The sequence below is a fragment of the Suncus etruscus genome, chromosome 7, assembly GCF_024139225.1.
Source record: "Suncus etruscus isolate mSunEtr1 chromosome 7, mSunEtr1.pri.cur, whole genome shotgun sequence".
NCBI lineage: Eukaryota > Metazoa > Chordata > Mammalia > Eulipotyphla > Soricidae > Suncus > Suncus etruscus.
Genome location: NC_064854.1, coordinates 113,458,317 through 113,475,518, shown reverse-complemented (window position 1 = coordinate 113,475,518; position 17,202 = coordinate 113,458,317). Strand labels below are relative to the sequence as shown.

The 17,202-nt window shown below is 41.3% G+C and overlaps 1 protein-coding gene and 1 non-coding gene across 3 annotated transcripts in view; both read left to right on the top strand.

The window, feature by feature from the left end:
• Nucleotides 1-17,202, top strand: part of PTPRG (protein tyrosine phosphatase receptor type G) — an 837,085-nt gene that overhangs the window by 131,779 nt on the left and 688,104 nt on the right. The window lies entirely within an intron of this gene.
• On the top strand, nt 3,697-3,803 carry LOC126015153 (U6 spliceosomal RNA). Its single transcript, XR_007498046.1, has one exon. It is a non-coding gene; the product is annotated as a U6 spliceosomal RNA (small nuclear RNA).

Here is a 17,202-nt window from a genome sequence, read left to right as displayed (position 1 = left end):
TCAGGAGTACTGAATGCATGTGAGGATTTTCAGTTGTTGCTCTATTTCAGAAGAGTTTGTGTTGTTTTTCTTTAAAGTTTAATGAACTGTGCTTCTAAATTCTTCCAGTGACCAGAATCTGGACTGTCTGGTCTGTCTTTTTCTTCTGTTCCAGCTAATAACCCCCCTGACAGTCAGATATGATGAGATGAGCAGTAAAATCTGTGACTCTTTGTCCCCTTCAAGTTGTCCCACTTTTCTCTAACTGCCCCCTGACTGTAGCATTTTCTCTTTTTCAATTTCAACTGTCCCCTTAAGCAATTTGCTAATTAGACATTAAAATCTCTCTGCCTCTCAATCCCCAAGCAAAACTTTTCAACACTGCAAACCAAAGCAGTTGGGGTAAAAGAGAACAAGACATACCTGCTACTGAAAACTGAAGCTGGAGCCAATAACAGGAATCCAGGTTGGGTGACCATATGCCCCATTAATGTCAGCTTGTCCTGTAACAGTGAGTCTTTTCATTCCCAGACTTGTCCGGATTTATAGGAAGTCACTCAAGGAATGCGTGACTTGGAGTGAAGGGAAGTGGTGGGGGTGGTGGCAGGTAGGCACCGATGCTCTGATTTCGGGAACACTGGCTGAGTTGCACATGGAACCACAGTGGTCCTCAAATGGTCTCAAGAGAAACCCCAAGTATGGATTATTAAATGAATGTCCTAATTTTGAAACATTGCTTTAGTTCAGTTATGTAATTTTGTATGATAAATACCATGGAGGGAACTGGAGAGGTGGTACAGTGGATAGGGTGTTTACCTTGCATATGGTGGGCCTGGGTTTGATTCCCTGGAACACCATCTGTCCTGAGATTTCCCTTAGGAGTGATGCCAGAGTGTAGGGCCAGGAGTAGCCTTGAGCAACTTTGGAAATGGTCCAAACAAATGAAACAAGACAAAACAAATCAAAATACAATGGGGGCAATTCAGTGGCTGATTTTGGAGAAGCTTCTCTGTGTTTCCCTTAAAATCTACCACAGAACACAAGATCATGCATGAGACAGGACAGTATAGGATGGCAGGAGATTGGAGATGCTAAGGATAAAGGGAATCAGAGATTGTCTTGTCTTTCAGTTATTTCTGACCATAAGCTGCAGGGTGAGGATAACTAGGGTTTGTGAATATAATAATAACAACAATTATTATTATTATTATTATTATTATTATTATTATTTCATGAGTACATGATGATGTGATGTCAGGAATTAAACTTGCTTGCAATAGAAATCTTACACGGTTTATGTCAAGTGCATCATGGAATGTATCTAATAGGAAATGAGTGTTAGGTCCTATAGACTTAGAAATAGTTAGTGTTAGAAATACAGATTTTGGGGAGCCGCAGAGATAGCACAGTGGAGGGCATTTGCCTTACATGCTGCTGACCCAGGAAGGACCTGGTTTGATTCCCATCATCCCAGATGATCCCCCAGCCTGCCAGGGGTGATTTCTGAGTGCAGAGCCTGGAGTGACCCTTAAGTGTTGTTGGGTGTGGCCCAAAGATCAATCAATAAAATGAATAAAGTTTAAAAAAAAAAAAAAAGAAATACAGATTCTGTAGAAGTCTTGTGACCATGGCTTTTGGATCATGAATTTTTCTTCATTTCCACTGCTAGTTTAGACTCAGTTTTAAGTCAGGTTGAATTAATCTGATATCGTTACGTTCTCCTAAAAAAAAAATGTAATGATGCTCAAGCTTCCCTTGAAGCCATTTCTGTCTCTTTGAAATAGGCGATTTAAGGTCCATCCTGTCCAAAAGGCTTTTAGCTTGTGAAAAGCTTCTTTTCTTGCTTTTAAAACCTTCACTTGTTGTTTAGAATAAATGGCATTCCTGGATCTGTTAAGTAGGCAGTTAATAATGTCACTGAAGCTGCCCACTGTACATTCTACCTAAAAGTTGTTTGGAGGGCAAGATGCATATTGGAATATCCTGTGTTGATCAGATACTGAAACAAGTCAGCTGTGACCCTGCACTATGCATTCTTAATTGCAGTCTTCATTTACAGGGCAGTATTGATCTGCTTTTAGTTCTGACGGTTGACTGGATCTTGGTAATTTGTTCATGTCGGACTGTTTGCTAACGCGGTGTGAATCTAGTTCTTAAGAGGAATCAAGGTTGCTTGCTTCACCTAGAAATAGTCTCTAGTAGATGTTTCATTCTCCGGGGTTTGATTTTCATTTTTCTTTCTATAAAGTATGCATTCTGAGGATGAACACCTCATGGGGTTTTTAATGAAGCTTAAATGAGATGATTTATTCAAAATGCTTGCTTATGAGATCATTGTGAGCACCACACAAATGGCTACAATATTCCTTACTGTGGAGCTAAAGATTTTTAAATGCTGAATTTTGGGTTTATCATCCTTTTGTCTCTTGGAGAAAGCCACTGCTTCTCTTTTGATTTTTTTAGTTTTAGATATATAATGTGAGCTCATGATGCAACAAGATTTCGGGGCTAATTGGGTATGATTTGAATAGGAACCACAAATAACATCATTTTTTGTAAACATTAAATTTCCTGAACTTGATCGTTATGAAGATACTGTCTTTAGTCCTTAGAAATTTACTGAAGTATTTTGAGTGGAGGGCATGATGGCTGCAATACTTTTTCTTATATGAAGAAAGATTATAGAGAATAAGGAAACAAGCATGATTACTTTAATTTTTTTTTTGGTTTTTCGGGCCACACCCATTTGATGCTCAGGGGTTACTCCTGGCTACCAGCTCAGAAATTGCCCCTGGCTTGGGGGGACCATATGGGACGCCGGGGGATCGAACCGTGGTCCTTTCCTTGGCTAGCGCTTGCAAGGCAGACACCTTACCTCTAGCGCCACCTCACCGGCCCCTATGATTACTTTAATATTGATAATGATGTCTGTTTCTCTTTTGGGTTTGGTGAGCAGTCACACATGGTGATGCTTAGTCTTTGATTCTGTGCTCAGGGGTCACTTTTGGCAGTGCTTGGGGTGCCAGGAAACATACTGGCATACAAATCTGGGTTGATTGTAAAATGCAAAGCTAGTGTCTTAACCCCTGTATTAAGTCTCTAGCTGCTCTTTGTTTTGGTTTTTTCTCTGTTTGATTTTGGGTCACATCTGCCAGTGTTCAGGGATTACTCCTGGCTCTGTGCTCAGAAATCACTCCTGGCAGGTTTGGTGGACCATATGGGATGCCGGGATTCTAACCACCATTCTTCCTGGATCAACTGTGTGCAAGGCAGCCCGGTTTTTGTTTTCGTTTGGAATCCCATACATCTTACAATATCAGACTACTACTAGCTCAGTGCTTGGAGTTATTCAAAGTGATTCTTGAGACCATGTACTGTTTGGAGTTGAAATCAGGGACTCCTGCATGCAAGGTATGTGCTCCAGACAATTGAGCCATCTTTCTGGCCCCTGTTTATTATTTTAAAAAGTAAGTTTGGGGGCTGGAGAGATAGTACTGTGGTAAGGCACAAGGGTAGTGTTTTATTTCTGGCACCATTATGTCTCCAAAACACTACCAGCTGTGGCCATAACTTTACTCTTTTTCAAAAAAGTGAAAATGGTTGACAAAAATATATTCTTTAAATGTTCCTTTTATTTATTTTTTTAAATTCACCTGGTAGAAGCTACTGATTCTGCTTTCAACAACTTCCATACAGATAGTGGATTTACATAGAAAAGTCCCTTATTCAGCAGCACATATACTAAAATTGGAACGATACAGAGAAGATTAGCATGGCCCCTGCGCAAGGATGACACGCAAATTCGTGAAGCGTTCCATATTTAAAAAAAAAAAAAAAAGTCCCTTATTTTATTTTCCTGTCTCACCTTCTAATTCCTGATGTTGGGGTTTTCAATGACTTGAAAAAAGAAACTTTGCCAGCAGTTAGCACTCCTGCTGTTTCTTTTCTAACTCCAAGTCATAAACCTTTGTTCATGACATTATAATCATCACCACAAGTGGCTAATTGTGATGTCACAAATGGTGGATTATGACTCAAATGAGGAGTAAACAGCAGGGACTGATTAATTTGCAGGCAACAAAGAAGAATCTGTTTGGTGCAAATACCCCAGAGTAATAAAATTTAAAACCAGAGTGGGAGGGCGGGGAGGAGAGAAGGGACAGAGCAAGACAAAGTTGAACATATGTGACCTATTAGCCAAATTGTCTGTAAGTGAAAAGGTCTCCCCCTTCCTGCTAATTTTCCATCGGGTGTGAATAACTCCTGGATGGCAGATAAATGGAATTGTTTAGGTTTCACAAAGCACATGGTGTTGTGCTGACTAAATAGGGATGTCACACCTGGACTGAAAAGTGAGTCATTATGGAGCCCATTGAGGTGTTTTTATTTTTAGGAAGTTGAATTACATTTTGCTTTCAGTATTGCCAGAGGTAGGCCATAAAGATGAGCACAATGATGGTGGACAGCTGGTCTGATAATTGACAGTCCCCCAACCTGGAAATCCTGGGGAAAGGCCACAGGAGAGCACTGAATAGTGGCCCTTGCTGAAACTGGGACAGTTTTTTGAATGGGTTCTACATTGAGGAAACACTGCTAACAGCTGTTGCTATGGCTTGGTCTAGAATTAGTAGTCAATTCTCCATGGCACTGTAATTTTCTATTCCAAGCCAAGGGTATACTTTTTCCCTTTTTGGAAATGTGTGGTACCCATACAACTTGGTTAACCAAATATCTAGAATCCCATCTGCAAGTGACACTTTCTCCTTGGGGGTTACTTTACCGTCGGCAGCACTTTCTGAGTTTGTGGCCTTTTCTGAAACCATGCTTTTCATAGCCAAACCAAACTGGAAATCCCTTTGAATTGTTGTCTTCCCCCCAACCCCCTGTAGAACACTGTGTTCTCCTCTCCTGTCTGTTATATTTAGTTGTCTCTAATCCTGATGTCTGAGTCTTCCCTTGATTAAGGACTGATCCCTCACTTGCATTTTGGAAGCCTCCTTGACTTGGGGAAGTCTTGGGGCTACAATTTGGCCCTGGAATAGAGCAGATAAACCCACATTTAAAATATGGTTGCTTTAGTTATAAGGAAGACTTCCCATTTGAGTCTAGGCATTTAATAATAGCCTTTATGCACAAAGTAGGAATTAGGTGATTATTATCTTGGAGCTGTGATTAGAATGGGTTGTTTTACTGGTGACACTGAGATCTATAGAACTTCATCTGTGGTTTAGAAGAAGCTGCTGGTAGAACCAGCAGACATGACATCACACGGTCTTGCATTTGCATTGGAGATCCTAAGGGACATAGCACAGTCAGGTCTCAGTTTGTCATTAGTTTCTCATTTTTTTCTTGGAGCTTTTCTCTATTTTAAGAATATAACAAAGGTAAATAAAATATAATATATAATCCACAAGTTGGTGAGCCCGCCCTAGGTACCATGTTTCTAACCCTTCAGGCAGACGGATCTGATGAAGCAGGGCAGCAGGAAGAAATCATACTAATCATTCAGAAAAGATATTCATTGGAGTCAGCTTGCTTTCCTTTTTTCAAACCAACCCCCAATCTCAGGTGAGGGAAGGTCAATTCAAAAGCAAAAGCAACTGCCCTATCCTTTTACCTAAAGTCACCTACAAACAAACAACACTTTTTTGGTTTCTCCTGTATGTCTATGTGAGTTTGTGTGAAACAATGGTGGGGGTCACTATGCGGTGTGTGTGTGTGTGTGTGTGTGTGTGTGTGGAGAGAGAGAGAGAGAGAGAGAGAGAGAGAGAGAGAGAGAGAGAGAGAGAGAGAGAGAGAGAGAGAGAGAGAGAGAGAGGGAGGAGAGAGAGAGAGAGAGAGAGTCAGACAGAGGGATGGGTAGATTAGAGGTGTCAATTTTTTTTCCCCTTGCTTTTCTGGAGCTTGTGTGTGGAGACAGACAGACAGGCAAAGGGATGAGTAGAGTAGGCCAGGGTGTCAATTTTTCCTTTCCTCTGACATGTATGTATAAGAGGATTGCTATTTCCTCTGCTGTTTTCTGTGTGTATGTGAGAGACCCATTTTTTCTGTTCGTGTGTGTGTGTGTGTGTGTGTGTGTGTGATAAAGTGATGTTGGAAGAGGTCATTTCTACACAGTGACTTGTGCTTTTTCAGGGCATGTTGTCTGGCAGTAGGTATATGACTGTATTCTTTTGAGAACTGTCAGCCGTTTTTTTTTGTTTTGTTTTGTTTTTTTTCTGTGAACTTACATATAGCTTTTTCTTTGAAAGTTTGCTTGGAACACTTTAGTCCTTGAGAAATGTAGTCATATGCGAAGTTTTCCTCACTGTTAGTGATATTGGGAGAAGCTGAGAGAATTTCATCATGTTCACAGGACTCTGTCCACACATGACAGGCCCACTGGATGCATGTGGCTCTTCCGGGGGGGGGGGGTGTGTGTGTCTTACAGCTAGTATTCCAAGTGTGGGCAGAGTGATAGTACAGCAGGTAGGGTGATAGCTTTGTGTGCTCTCAACCTGGGTTTGATCCCTGGCAGCCCATATGGCCCCCTGAGTCTACCTTGAGTGATTCCTGGGTGCAGAGACAGGAGTAAATCCTGAGTACCACCGGGTGTGGCCATAAAACAGAACAAAATACAAGTCAACACATGTAGATTCAAACTTTCCTGTAATATTTTAAGGAATTTGGGTGGGAGGGTTAAGCTTTATAGCATATCCGAAAAGAAAGAAGAGTGCCTTGTAAGATTCTAGCAGGATGCCCTGTCTCATCCACTTGTGAACTGCAGGCTCTCAGGACACATTTACTGTGAGTTAGTGAGTTAGTCATTTACTGTGACAGGGCAAGGTAGCAAGTTCCAGGGAAAAGGGACTTCAGAATGTGGCTTGGACCTGACAAAGTCCTAGCCAATGTTCTTGGCAACTCTGACATATCCAGTACATGAACTTGGCTTAAGGCAGAAACCACAGATCCCAGTACCATCCAACCTATGTAACCTTGGACTGGGAGTTGGCTTGGCAAGAGGCTGTCCTTGTGTTTGGATCCTGATGGTGCCTTGTAGCTAAGCAAGTTCTTTCTTGAAATGAAATCTGAGTGGTGTCTCCACCCACGTATCCCTTTCTCCCTTTGCTACCTCTTTAGTCATCTAAACTGGAATTCCTGTTTTCTTTACCTAGGTAGCAATTTCTGTCAATTGTATTAAAATAGATAAAATTTCTTTCCCTTATCTGGATATGACCTTTGCCTGTCTGTTTGCTGCCAGTCTCTGGGCCCCCAGAAACGAGAGTATTTCCTGGCAGGGAGCATAGTCAGTTCTCTTATTGTCATAAAGTCTTATTTGGCTTGAGAACAATTTCTTACCGATTATTGGATTGCGAACAGGAATGCAGTTACCGTGAACATTTGCTACACATTCACTGGGATGATGCCTTGTGCTGATCTCATTTAATCCTTCCTGCATTCCTGCATTGGGAGAGACTGGCTTAGATTTTTCTCACTAGAAGGATGCATTCGTGCATGTCCACTGGGAGAGTTTTTAGAAAACCCGGATGTTAAGTTATTCTAGGATTACCCAACTGGTAAGTTGCAGAAATGGGACTTCAGCAGTTTCCATCTTCCAAGGTGCTGATCTTCAGTATCAGCTTTCATAAAGCACATGAGTTGAGAGGCAAGTGCAGTGATTGAGTAGAAGGAGGATTTGACTCGTGCCAGCTCTCTGATACCTAGTTCATTGTTCTCAGTGCCAGGGTAAATGGCCTTTTAGAATTGGTCTGTGCTGTATTAGTGAAGCCATAGGGAATTGGGTAATCTTCAACATCATTATTGGGTGACTTGAAATTGGTACATCTTCTTTGAAAGTATTAGACTATGTCTGTCACAATCATGTGTGCACTTACCCTTTGATCCTGAAACTCTGTCCCCAGGTGATTATCATAACAGAGGTACTTCCACAAGTGCAAAATGACTTATGTCAAGGTTATTCATTGCGAGAGTGTTTGGATTAGGAAAGCACTGGGAACATACTGACAGCCCATTAATCGTGTCTGTTTTTAATAAATTATGATATGCTAACTAATGGTCTATGTGCTGCTATTACAGCCAGCGACGCAACTCTCCATAAAAGAATACATGTGTTTATATGTACATATCTCTATTTCCCTGGATATCTAGTTAATTCTGGAGAGGAAACCAACAAGGTGTCAAATAAATATCTAATCAGCACTTCCCCCACCCTAAACATATAGGCACATTACCAGCCTTTGGGTGAAAGGTGAGGGAAGATGTGCCTTTCATACGTTATCCTTTTGTATTTTTTGGCTTTAGTAAAATGTATGCATGCGTACATTATCAATTAAGAAACTAAATGAATGAAGAGATCATCCAACTCAATTAACTGTCAATAAATGAGACATTTTCCCATCAAGGCCAGGAAGAAGAGAGCATAGGAAGCTAGCATATGAGTCTAGAGATTCTCATATTTATTTGACCTACTGCCCTCTTTTCATTAAAAAAGAAAAAAATAATTACGCAGAACCTCCCTGGAAATCTACCTTCTTTCAATGAATAAACAGAAGTGTTCCTCAATTGTACCAGTTCACTTTGGGAAACACCAATAGACAATCCCAACATTGCCCTGAAACAAAATACCACTCTCTTTCCTCTGGGGAAGGAAATAGCAAGGAAACTTTTGCCAAATTTTAAGAAATATTGGCAATCATTTTGCATAAAAAGCTTATCGTCTGGAATTTATTTTAGAGGGTTCCAAATAGCACCCACATTGATGCACAATAATTGGGACAGACCCAGACCCAGATATTCAGTGGAGGGTGGTTGTGTCATCTGTTTTAACTCTGTTCTGGGTGACAGCCATTATTGATTCGGGTGAATCAGGGCAGTGTGGGAGAGTTCACCGGCCAGATGTATTTGTCAAGGCCATAAATGGACTCTGGGGCTGAATAGTAGGGGACTTACTTTGACTGCTCTAAATACAGCCTTTGAGACCCTTCTGGAAATGATTGGTTGATGTTAAAAGAAAACAAAGTGCTTGCAGCGAAAGGAAAATGAAACAGTTAACTTTCATATTTCTGCCAAAGTATGAAAAAGATAAGTGAGAAAAGCATGCATTATCTCTTAAGTAAGACTTTGTAGCATCATTGGTCATAGAGATCTTTTTATTAACACAGACAAATCCTTTGGAGGCCAATTTGCATTCACTTAGAGAAACATTTGAGGGGGTGGTGGTTAAATGTGCAGCAATACCTGCTCCTTTTTTGGGAAATCAATTTGTTAAATAGCCCTCAAAATATGACAGCTTTATGGTAAGATTATGACTTTTTTTTGTTTCCATGTCTATGAAAGGGCTAACAGAATAAGACAGTTTAATCGCATGCCATTATGTTGGATTGGGGTGTGGGAAGCTTAGACAAGCATCTAGAGGTGGAATTGAGTCTCTGTCTTTTGCAAGCTGCTCCTTAACAAAAGTCATTTAAACACCATTTTCTCCATAAATACAGAGTTTGGAGATGTTCTTTTAAGGGTATCTAACCCACTTCTAGATATGACTGATGACCTCCTTTCACTGCCTTCAGTCTGTTGAGGTGATTGTTGGGGTAGGGAATATTGCAGGATATTTCCTTCAGATAGAGATTACACATGATTATCTATGAAATAATATGTGCCACAGAAGCAACCCAATTCTATGGTTTTTTGGACCACACCCATTTGATGCTCAGGGGTTACTTCTGGCTAAGCGCTCAGAAATTGCCCCTGGCTTGGGGGGACCATATGGGACGCCGGGGGATCGAGCCACGGTCCTTCCTTGGTTAGCGCTTGCAAGGCAGACACCTTACCTCTAGCACCACCTCACCGGCCCCAGCAACCCAATTTTAATGCTTTATCATCTCTGCAGAGATACCTAACTAACAAAAACCCCAATTTTGTGTCAAATTTGGGGCTGAGGAACCTGGTCTTTTCTGAGAAAGGATGGACTGCCTCCCTCTGCCCTTCTGTACTTCCGGAAGCCCCTACAGCCACAGATGTGTCCCCACAGCTGCTGCCATGTCAGCTCATTGCCTCAGCTCCATAGATCTTGTAATTCATGGATTTTTCAATACTGACACCCTAGCACGTATGCACCAGATTAGGTGTCAAAGTAGAATAGAAGCCTCCTAAGTTCAGTAAATCAAATCTCAACTATCAACAGTTTAGTAAACCTTCAGACAATGACTTATGGATCCCATTGTGAGATATTACAATTTCCACAAAAAATTATTTTTTACTGAAGTTTCCCCTCTGCCATTAATTCTATTATCATCTAGTTGTAATAAGCAACATAGAATAAATTATTCTGTGTCTACCAAGGGGGTAGGGCTAGGGGTGATTGGAAAACTGGGGTCAGTGATGAAGGGAATGATACATAGGATGGTGATATTGGTGTTAGAAGATTGAATGCCAGAAATAACTATGATGAACTACACTGTAAATCGGTGTTTAAGCAATATTTTTTAAATCTATGTTTTCAGTCAGATTTATATTATTCTATTAGTCATATGGGGATTATGTGGTGGGTCTATGGTTTAAACTTGTGTTGCCTAATCCAAGAAGGGACTGTATGCTGTCTCATTAGCCTAGGAAGTAGGTCCCTAAGTAAGTGGCAACCAGGACTTTGTATCCAAGCATTTGTCATCTCAGCTGGGGACCTTTGAGGAATCAGTGTAAGATAAAGCATGAGCTCATCAGAAGCCCCTTTTCCTGGGCAGCCTCCATCTTTCCAAAGACTTGGAGGCCACCAGCTGAGGAAACTGGTCTTGAGCTTTGTCAGTGATTAGCTGCACTGTGGGGAAGGCTCTTCACATTTCCCTGGTCCCTGAGCTCTTTGGTGGATTGGAGCATTCTAATCTGGTTCCTTACTGAGCAAGCTGCAGGGCTTGCTCAAGCTGCAGGGAGACAAAGAATGGAGCCAGTAGCACCCCTCCTTGTGTTTTCCATACCAAAGGATTTACCATTTTTGCTTGCAAAATTCAATTGTCAGTACCCTTGTCAGCTGTTATTTTAAATTCTGTGTCCTTTTCCTGTTTCTGGGTCACTGCCTACTAAATGGTAAACATGGCTGTATCCCAGCTTTCCTTTTCAGTGTTTTCTTGTGTGAAGCTTGTCAGTAGCAGCATGGGAGATAGGCTGACTTGACCTTGATGTTCCTGCCCAGTTTTTGGATCCTCCTCTCTCCCTCTATCCCCTCCTACTTCAGGGAGAATTTTCTGACCTGCCCCAGGAACCTTCTGATTTCAAGAGATGGCCAAGGGTGGGATTTGGTGATGGATTTGCAATTGGTTAAAGACTTTATGTTGGCCTATAAGACTTTACTCCACGACTCCTTGGAGTATTATAACCTATCACTGTTATTAGCCTAAGAAAAAACATTTTGCAATTATATTTGGTGCTCTTGGAACATAGATTCCTAATGCCAGCCAGAAGTAATTTGGCACTTGAAATGCCCTCCTCAGTGGAATGATTTCTATAGATGATCTCTTATAATTATTTGTCACGCAGATTTAAAACTATGTGTATGCATTCACACGTGTGTACACAGATGTAGTGGTGTGTTGATTGGAGATTACACATTGTTTAGAAAGATTTTAGCAAGGCTAGCTGCATATTAACAAAGTCCTGACTTAAAAATGTGGACTCTGCGGTGGATATGAAATTCCCTTTAGGGTAATCTTGGGAGTTTCTCAAATAAATAGGTAGCCCTCCTCTTCCAGACCAGCTGGCACTAAAGAGGAGCCAGTAAATACAGACAGGAATGCTGCAACTCTGTTGGAAGAGGCTACTAGCTCTGTGATCACTTCCTAGAATTGTGTCACCCTGGTCGAGGTGGCAAGGACAAATAGGAATTGTAAGCATTGATTTGCATTCGATCTGCTGCTCTCCAGGACATTGTTGTGTAAGCACAGTTGGAACTGGCATCTAAAATTCTGGCTTGTTTATTGATGGTGGATAATTTTCTCAAGAAATGCCCGAGAACAAACTAGTATGATAATCATAATGAGGACAAAATAGTAGTCTCCCATTTTAGAGGGAGATTATCCCATCACTGAAATTAGTTGATCAGAGAAATTGAGGATTTAACCAGCTTCCGTTAAGTTGAGAGTGGGAATGTTTAGGAATTTCAGTTTGTTGTTAGAAAATGTTCAGTTACTGAGCATCCATAGAATTAGGAAGCGTGTTTGGACTGAACACATCAGTGTCAGGAGTGGTAGGGTAGGGGTAATATGTTTTCTTTTTTTTTTTTTTGGTTTTTGGGCCACACCCTGTGACGCTCAGGGGTTACTCCTGGCTATGCGCTCAGAAGTTGCTCCTGGCTTCTTGGGGGACCATATGGGACGCCGGGGGATCGAACCGCGGTTTGTCCTAGGCTAGCGCAGGCAAGGCAGGCACCTTACCTCCAGCGCCACCGCCCGGCCCAATATGTTTTCTTAAGTGCCACTGGCTATTGTTCTTGTAGGATTGTTTGATCAATATTTTTTTGGGGGGTGGGGGAATCTCCTAAATGGGATTCTGGAGGTTCTAGGTATCCCCTCCCCTACTGAGCCCATGCTTCATTTTTAGGCCCTGAGGAGTTGATACTTGTGCTAGACTACCTGGATGGACCACCTTTGTGTGCTTGGTGGCCTTCAGGGCTACACCTGGGGGACTATGTTGTACTGGAGATCACACTGGTCTTATGTAAGATATGTGCCTTAAATCCTGCACTATCTCTTGGCTTCCATCTCCCCCCACCCCCCAGTCTTTCCTTTGGGCACTGTTAGGCTTTCCCTAGGTTAGGTGCAAATGTAAAGTTTTGCTAGTTCATCCTTCCTTCCTTCCTTCCTTCCTTCCTTCCTTCCTTCCTTCCTTCCTTCCTTCCTTCCTTCCTTCCTTCCTTCCTTCCTTCCTTCCTTCCTTCCTTCCTTCCTTCCTTCCTTCCTTCCTTCCTCCCTCCCTCCCTCCCTCCCTCCCTCCCTCCCTCCCTCCCTCCCTCCCGCCCGCCCGCCCGCCCGCCCTCCCTCCCTCCCTCCCTCCCTCCCTCCCTCCCTCCCTCCCTCCCTCCCTTTCTTTCTTTCTTTCTTTCCGAAGATATTTAGTCCAACAAGGCAGTGACTCTAACTTGGGACAACTTCACAAGCTCTCTTTGTATGTAGCACATGGCTTGGGGTACAAAATGAATTTACTCTGTTACTTGTCTAGAGAGGGAATTCCTGGTTCTTCCAAACCACTTAATCCCAAGAGTGAGAATGTGAAAAAATGTTGAGACTCACCAGGGACAAAATTAGAACCATATTTGAGTATTGTGGGGTTACTCCTGAATTAATTTCCTCCAGGACTGAGGCTGTATAGGACTTTGCTTCAGGCTCCTGTCTGCCTTTTCCATCTCTTGAACATCCGTCTGACACATGGAAAGTGATTGAAATGAACGGAAGTGTGTGAGAGACGTTGAGCAAACATGAACAAAATTAGGAAAATTTTTTTAAGGGAAAACCTGGCCCACTGAAGTCTCCACAGTATGCTTCTGCCCTCTATTTTATCCTCTTTCCCCATGAACACAAATTAAGGCCAGTATTGTAGTTTTTACTGATTCTACATCCTAAAAGAAAATCACTCACTCATATAGTGTTAGCAATTGACCACTATCCTCTCTGAAATGACCTTCTAAGCCTTTGACCAGAGGCAAAGCTCTTTAGATAATAGCAACCCTTTGTTGGCTTTTGATCTTGTGTCATTTATTTTTTTTTGCTAGAGGACTTAAAAACATTTTTTAAGGAAATTAATAGATAATGCACTTAATATTAGGCACTTTTACATCTTAGCCCTGTCTTTCTCAGAAGGGATGCTAACATTTTCTTCTATGTCTCAGATGAAACTGCTTAGAGAATGATCGATTTTGGGGGGGAATTGCTATGTTACATAGACAAAATCACGTCATCTGTTGAGGACAGTTAAGTGAGACACAGTACAGCAAAAATGAATATTAGAGACACAGTACAGCAAAAAATGAATATTAGGCACCTTCTAAGACATGTCTGTAAATGCTGACATAAAAAATATCTGATGTTATTGAACAATAATAGCAAGTTGTGGAATAATAGATATGTGATCCTATTTGTATTTCTGTTTATTTATCTCTGTCCCTCCTTTAATTGTTTCTTTGATTCAGGGGGCCTCATACATTTGGTCATTGTACTTGCTGTGGGCAATACATTGGCTGTGGTACCAGGAATTTCAAACAGTAGAGTGGCTGTGTTATGAGGGTTTGTGCTGGGATTCAATCTGCCTCTTGGGCCTCATGCTAGCAAGGCAGGTACCCTCCACTGCTGAACGTCCCCCTCTTTTTTTTTTTTTTTTTTTTTTTTTGGGTTTTTGGGTCACACCCGGCAGTGCTCAGGGGTTATTCCTGGCTCCAGGCTCAGAAATTGCTCCTGGCAGGCACGGGGGACCATATGGGACGCCGGGATTCGAACCGATGACCTCCTGCATGAAAGGCAAACGCCTTACCTCCATGCTATCTCTCCGGCCCGAACGTCCCCTTCTTATGTGCCTTTTTTTTTCTTACTGAGACCATTCCACATTTACATATATTGCACACTTGCAGAAATATCTAAGGAATTATAAACCAATCTCTGTTTCCTTGGTGGGGATGTGATAGCATTGCTTTATCAACTGGGGCTGAAGGGGTAGTATGTGGTGCTAGTGAGTAGTTTGGTAAAGGGTTTTGTTTTGCACTTAGTTTACAAAGAACAGGTAAAAAATTGAGGCTGGAGCCAAAGTTTAGTGGGCACTTGGACATGGCTGACCTGTATCCCAGCTAGTCCTCTGAGTGCAGAGTCAAAAATAACCTTAAAAAGTGCAGGGTGTGGGAGCTGGAGAGATAGCATGGAGGTACGGTGTTTGCCTTGCATGAAGAAGGACAGTGGTTTGAATCCTGGCATCCCATATAGTCCCAAGCAAGTGACTTCTGAACATAGAGCCAGGAGTAACCCCTGAGTGCTGCCAGGTATGACCCAAAAACCAAAAAATATTAAAAAATTTTTTTAAAGGGCAGGGTGTGGTCCCACAATTAACAACAACAAAACATTTTTTTAAATGTATGAGTCAACAAATTGTTAGGTGTATAAAGTAAAGATCTAGGGATTGATAAAAAGAACATGTCCCATGCAAACCAGTAAGCAAGCCTCCAGGAGACAGCTTAGTAGTAATACATTCTTCCTTGAAGATTCCAGCAGGAGATCTTTAGCTATAAAATGTTAACAACAAAATAACTCCTTTTGTTATATGAAATAAAATGGGGTTAAAAAAAAAGGCTTGGGCCGGAATGGTGGCACAAGCAGTAGGGCATTTGCCTTGCACGCAGCTGACCCCGGATGGACCTGGGTTTGATCCATGGCATCCCATATGGTGACCCAAGCCAGGAGTGATTTCTGAGCACATAGCCAGGAGTAACCTTTGAGCACCACTGGGTGTGACCCAAAAAGCAAATAAATAAATAAATAAATAAATGGCTTTTCTGTAATATGTGGCATGCTGTTTGATAGATTTTTACCTGTTAATTGTCACACATCATAATGTGGAACTAATCAGAATTGAAAAGTTCATAGTAAGGACCAGAGTGATAGTACAGTGGTAGGGCATTTATATTACACATGTGGCTGACTCTGGTTAGACCAGGTTCGATCCCCTGCATCCCATATGGTCCCTTGAGCTTGCGAGGAGTTATTTCTGAACACAGAGCCAGTAGTAATCCCTGAGAGCTGACAGGGTGTGGTCCAAAAGAGAAAAAAATAAGCTCAGAGCTAAAGTTAGCTACTTCTTTATAAGCACATATAAAACTACTGGTATGTTGTTCTTTCTTTTAAAATTTTATATCACCCTACTCCTTTTATTAAATTGTTTCTATAGGAGTCCAATATAAAATGTGAGATTAAGGATTTTTATTAATTGGCTATTATTTCTTGGAATAAAAACGAAAGAAAGATTAACAATGGGAGAATATTAAGAGTGCAATCTGTCCATTCAGTACATTAGACATTTCATTTTTATAGAGAGGTAGGCGTCATATTAAGGTCCAACTATTTAGCTAATGTAGAAATGATTAATATGTGAGAAACTCTGAATTTAATACCTCTCTGACACTTGTTCGGATAAATGATTTTTATGTTTCCATTAGGTTTAGTGATGGGAAATAGTATATTTTATGTAAGAGAAAGTTTAAATGCTCCTTTGCACCACCCATGAGATGTCCTTAAACTTGGCTCAGTATTTCTTTTTTGCTAATATATTCAGAATCTTAGGTTTAAATGTTCCTGTAATGTGTTATAATTGAATATATGTTCTTATCAGTATTGTCTCTCAGCCAGGATCCTGTAGATTTAATAGACATTTTCTTCCCCTTAGGTAACTGGACTTAGTGCCAATGAGTCCCAGAAGAAAGTTTAGTTCTTGCCCTAACTGTATGTGTTAAAATTTTCCAAGAAGGGGCCAGAGCGATGGGTAGGAGGCATTCTTCTATTCAGTGTGTATAATTTGTTTTTGGCTTTGGTTATTGGATCAAACCTAGTTGTGCTCATGGCTGACTCCTGGCTCTGTATTTGGGCATCACTCCTGTCAAGTTTAGTAGACCATATGGGGTGCTGGAGATGGAACCTGGGTCAGACAAGTGCTTTTTCTGCAGACTATGGATCTGGCTCCTAAGGTGTATTATTCTTTAGCACTGTTTGGGATTTTTGTTATGAAGTAATTCACTTTTACAGAATTTAAAAAATTACAATTCTAGCACATGGCTGTCACAAAGCATTCTTCTGTCAAAAAAGACCCAGTTAGATGGAAAGATGTTGCTTCTTAAAGCAGTTTCTCTACATCAGTTTCTTCCTTTGAGGACAAGTTCCTCTGAGTAAGGCTTCTTTTTTTCCCCCCTATGTCATCTTTGAAACCCAGTTCCTTGCAGGGGCCCATGTTATAGGCCCATTGTATTTTAAATGTTAATGTGAAGTTTTGTGCTTTGGTTTGATTTAATGTTTTTTGTTGTCTTTCTTTTTTCCTCTTATTCAAGAGGTGCTTTAAATATTGAACATGACAAAAACAAAAACAAAATTGTGTAGGGCTGGAGTGATAGCATGGAGGTAAGGCATTTGCCTAGCATGCAGAAGGACAGTGGTTCAAATCCCGGCATCCCATATGGTCCCCTGAGCCTGCCAGGAGCAATTTCTGAGCATA